The sequence below is a fragment of the Coregonus clupeaformis genome, chromosome 23, assembly GCF_020615455.1.
Source record: "Coregonus clupeaformis isolate EN_2021a chromosome 23, ASM2061545v1, whole genome shotgun sequence".
Taxonomy (NCBI): domain Eukaryota; kingdom Metazoa; phylum Chordata; class Actinopteri; order Salmoniformes; family Salmonidae; genus Coregonus; species Coregonus clupeaformis.
In genome coordinates this window covers 161,929-167,500 of record NC_059214.1, presented here as the reverse complement: position 1 = coordinate 167,500, position 5,572 = coordinate 161,929, and positions in this window count along the sequence as shown.

The window sequence follows — 5,572 nt, the reverse complement described above, 5'->3', positions numbered from 1 at the left end:
CCAGTATAAAATAAATGTATTGTGATGCATTGTAATCTGGGTCTGGCCGATGTGTAATAACATTTGTGTTTCTGTGGGCTTCAGGGAATTTGTACTCAGCGCAATATTGAGGAGGGCTCTTAGCATGAACAGAACCCCATCATCACGCTACAATCTGTGTGAATACATTACCATTGATGTTTGGTGCAACATGATAAGCAAACCATTAGCTTGATTTATAGCATGCATTAATGTGGTGTTTACAGCTGTCAACACGCCATTTTGAATTACTTTGATTTGAATATTCATTATTACACGTGTGTGTGTGTGTGTCCGTGTCCTCGCGCACCACTGTGTGTGTGTGTGTCCGTGTCCTCGCGCACCACTGTGTGTGTGTGTGTCCGTGTCCTCGCGCACCACTGTGTGTGTGTGTGTGTGTTGGTTTTGTCTTTCCTTTGAGGCGGACACTACACAGATAAATCATGTACATCTCCGACGGGGAAGTGAAAACATGCACCATACCACACTAGGCACCATGAGGCACGGCTCGAGACAGACTTAATATCTTATCAAGTCTTCCATGACCCTGAGCGCACTCTGTACCTCTGTACTGCTAATACACAGTAAAGCAGAGACACACACAAATGACTTCTGAAAGTGATTGATGACTCACAATCAGGAAGAGTAGCTGCGGCTTTCGCAAACAGCCAATGGGGGATCCTAATAAAAATACCAAATACCAATGAGGGCTCACATGGTCTGAGATCCACAAACCGAGCTTCCGTGTGTCTCTGTCGCTGAGGGGTATTCTGTTAAACAAATGTTATGTACTGTTACATACATGTGGAGCATAAGAAAGTCCCCAGCATCGTATGATAGTGAACGCCGTATGCCAGTGATGTAGGCTCATTTGCCATAGACTGCTCTCCAAGTAGGGTTCCTATGAGAAACATAACCAAATAGAGAACACATAGAGAGCTTGCAGTAATGATTAATTTGTTCCAAACAGATGTGTGACGTAAGCTTTTGATAACGATAACACATCAACAAAAAGAATGTGTAGTTCAAAGCAAAGCTCTGATATGAATACCAAAGGCAATATTTAGTATTTTCTTGGAGTCTTTGGCTACAGCATGGTGTGTTTAGTAAATCTTTCAATTGGCAGTGTAAACTGATGATTGACGTCTCAGAGGGCATACGTAAGAGGTTTCTTTGATTGAGGAGTGTAAGTTGTGCGCAGTTTGTTACCCAACACATTCAGAAAAGATGACTCAGCCCACATAAAGCCACTCCAAAGTTTTTGGCACTGGCTCCCCCACAGCAAGTTTGTAAATATGAACTCCAAGTTTCATATCTCACTATGGAACAGGAAGAGCTGCCAGTGGGGGTATGAATTGTGCTGGTGTAACGTGACAAACAACACCTATAGGCCTATCCCCCAGTGTCTAGCCTCATGGAACAAGACAGCACAATGCACTCATGTAAACATCAACCATCCCTTAGGGGACCTACTGGATGGCAGGACTTTAGCTCTCTACACGCAGGTAAGTACCTCTATGAGGACTATGTACAAGGACTATTTTAGTCTGTTAAATAAATTAACACTGCCATGTTAACCTGAGGATGGAGAGAGCATGTTAAACACTGCCAGGTCAACCTGAGGATGGAGAGAGCATGTTAAACACTGCCAGGTTAACCTGAGGATGGAGAGAGCATGTTAAACACTGCCAGGTTAACCTGAGGATGGAGAGAGCATGTTAAACACTGCCAGGTTAACCTGAGGATGGAGAGAGCATGTTAAACACTGCCAGGTTAACCTGAGGATGGAGAGAGCATGTTAAACACTGCCAGGTTAACCTGAGGATGGAGAGAGCATGTTAAACACTGCCAGGTTAACCTGAGGATGGAGAGAGCATGTTAAACACTGCCAGGTTAACCTGAGGATGGAGAGAGCATGTTAAACACTGCCAGGTTAACCTGAGGATGGAGAGAGCATGTTAAACACTGCCAGGTTAACCTGAGGATGGAGAGAGCATGTTAAACACTGCCAGGTTAACCTGAGGATGGAGAGAGCATGTTAAACACTGCCAGGTTAACCTGAGGATGGAGAGAGCATGTTAAATACTGCCAGGTTAACCTGAGGATGGAGAGAGCATGTTAAACCCTGCCAGGTTAACCTGAGGATGGAGAGAGCATGTTAAACACTGCCAGGTTAACTTGAGGATGGAGAGAGCATGTTAAACACTGCCAGGTTAACCTGAGGATGGAGAGAGCATGTTTAACACTGGTTAGGGTTAGGGTTACATCAGCTGTGGTAGATGACTCAGAGAACTAGTTATGATATACAACAGTGCCCTCTGCTGATGTGTTATTTATTGATATACAAATACAGTCGGACAGACACAGACACACAGACACAGACATACAGACAGACAGACAGATGGACAGACAGGCAGGCATACAGACAGACACAGACAGACAGACAGATGGACAGACAGGCAGGCATACAGACAGACACAGACAGACAGATGGACAGACAGACGGACAGACAGGGAGACAGACAGATGGACAGACAATCAGAAAGGCAGACAGACAGACAGAAAGGCAGGCAGGTAGACAGACAGATGGACAGACAGACAGGCAGACAAACAGATGGACAGACAGACAGACAGATGGACAGACAGACAGGCAGACAAATGGACAGACAGAAAGACAGATGGATAAACAGACAGACAGGTAGACAGACAGATGGACAAACAGACAGAAAGGCAGAAAGGCAGACAGACAGACAGACAGATGGACAGACAGACAGATGGCTAAACAGACAGACAGACAGACAGACAGACAGACAGACAGACAGACAGCAGGCAGGCAGGCAGGCTAGCTAACCAACAACTGTAACGATGTATTTGACAGACAACAAGTGCTCATTGTTCAAATTTATATATGTTTTCAATAAACATTGGAGACTAAATACACTGCTCAAAAAAATAAAGGGAACACTTAAACAACACAATGTAACTCCAAGTCAATCACACTTCTGTGAAATCAAACTGTCCACTTAGGAAGCAACACTGATTGACAATAAATTTCACATGCTGTTGTGCAAATGGAATAGACAACATGTGGAAATTATAGGCAATTAGCAAGACACCCTCAATAAAGGACTGGTTTTGCAGGTGGTGACCTAGACCACTTCTCAGTTCCTATGCTTCCTGGCTGATGTTTTGGTCACTTTTGAATGCTGGCGGTGCTTTCACTCTAGTGGTAGCATGAGACGGAGTCTACAACCCACACAAGTGGCTCAGGTAGTGCAGCTCATCCAGGATGGCACATCAATGCGAGCTGTGGCAAGAAGGTTTGCTGTGTCTGACAGCGTAGTGTCCAGAGCATGGAGGCGCTACCAGGAGACAGGCCAGTACATCAGGAGACGTGGAGGAGGCCGTAGGAGGGCAACAACCCAGCAGCAGGACTGCTACCTCCGCCTTTGTGCAAGGAGGAGCAGGAGGAGCACTGCCAGAGCCCTGCAAAATGACCTCCAGCAGGCCACAAATGTGCATGTGTCAGCTCAAACGGTCAGAAACAGACTCCATGAGGGTGGTATGAGGGCCCGACGTCCACAGGTGGGGGTTGTGCTTACATCCCAACACCGTGCAGGACGTTTGGCATTTGCCAGAGAACACCAAGATTGGCAAATTCGCCACTGGCGCCCTGTGCTCTTCACAGATGAAAGCAGGTTTACACTGAGCACATGTGACAGACGTGACAGAGTCTGGAGACGCCGTGGAGAACGTTCTGCTGCCTGCAACATCCTCCAGCATGACCGGTTTGGCGGTGGGTCAGTCATGGTGTGGGGTGGCATTTATTTGGGGGGCTGCACAGCCCTCCATGTGCTCGCCAGAGGTAGCCTGACTGCCATTAGGTACTGAGATGAAATCCTCAGACCCCTTGTGAGACCATATGCTGGTGCGGTTGGCCCTGGGTTCCTCCTAATGCAAGACAATGCTAGACCTCATGTGGCTGGAGTGTGTCAGCAGTTCCTGCAAGAGGAAGGCATTGATGCTATGGACTGGCCCGCCCGTTCCCCAGACCTGAATCCAATTGAGCACATCTGGGACATCATGTCTCGCTCCATCCACCAACGCCACGTTGCACCACAGACTGTCCAGGAGTTGGGGATGCTTTAGTCCAGGTCTGGGAGGAGATCCCTCAGGAGACCATCCGCCACCTCATCAGTAGCATGCCCAGGCGTTGTAGGGAGGTCATACAGGCACGTGGAGGCCACACACACTACTGAGCCTAATTTTGACTTGTTTTAAGGACATTACATCAAAGTTGGATCAGCCTGTTGTGTGGTTTTCCACTTTAATTTTGAGGGTGACTCCAAATCCAGACCTCCATGGGTTGATACATTTGATTTTGTTGTCAGCACATTCAACTATGTAAAGAAAAAAGTATTTAATAAGATTATTTCATTCATTCAGATCTAGGATGTGTTATTTTAGTGTTCCCTTAATTTTTTTTAGCAGTGTAGTTTACATGTTGTCAACAATCTATGTCAACCCGTCTGTTGCTAAACAACCAACCCGTCTGTTGCTAAACAACCAACCCGTCTGTTTTGCTCTATAGTTGCGCACAAGTCGGTTTTGTTGCTAAACAACCAACCTGTCTATACCACATCAAACCACTCCCCGTTCCCAATCTTTTGAAAATCCTCCCAATGACAGAACCAGATAAATCATTCTGCATTATTCCGCCAAAAGCTTGAAGATATTTGTGACAAATTGTTAAAAGGAACTGGATTGAACATAAATGGAGACAATATTGTAGTCAGCACAAGTAAGATTTGTGTACAAGAGGCAGATTTCATTGCTGTTGAGGCTGTATACAAACAGATTTGAATGTAGACAAGGCCAGTCCTGATTACCCGTGGTTGCATGTGTAACCTCAGGGTGGCAGTGTTAATCCAGAAAACAAGCTTCTTCTCATGTCGGTACTTACTGTGTGGCACTTCACAGAAGAAGTCTAAGGATTACTTATTTGATATTTGTTGACATAATCATGACACAAAACCCCTGTTATTTTTTTTCTCATTAAATAATACATAAACTAATGAAAAACACTCGATTTATGTTCTGTTCACTTCTTACTCCAGCTTGTTAGTGATGTGAGAGAGATACAGTCATGACATGTTTGCTGTGTAGCGTCTGCATGTGCAGAGATAGCAGTAGACCTTGGCTTTACCATAATTGAGTATTATCTCATGCCCACTTAAGACATTTAGTCTCTGGTAGAGAGAGATCAAAAACCTACAATAAAAAATAAATAAAAAAAAATCATACATTATTCAGTAGAAAACAGTTCAAAGGATCCCCAAACCTTGAGACTGATGTAGAGTGATATTCATCGTTATGGTTTTGGACTTGAACGTAACCTAACACACAATGATTTACAACCACAATTGGAACGTTGTGGTACATTTAGAGAAGCGGTGACAATGTGGTTAGTAAGCCCCCCGGATGGAGTCTTGCATCCAATGGAATTTCAAGAAAGGCAAAACATGTCTGGTCATAGAACATAGTGGAAGCAGATG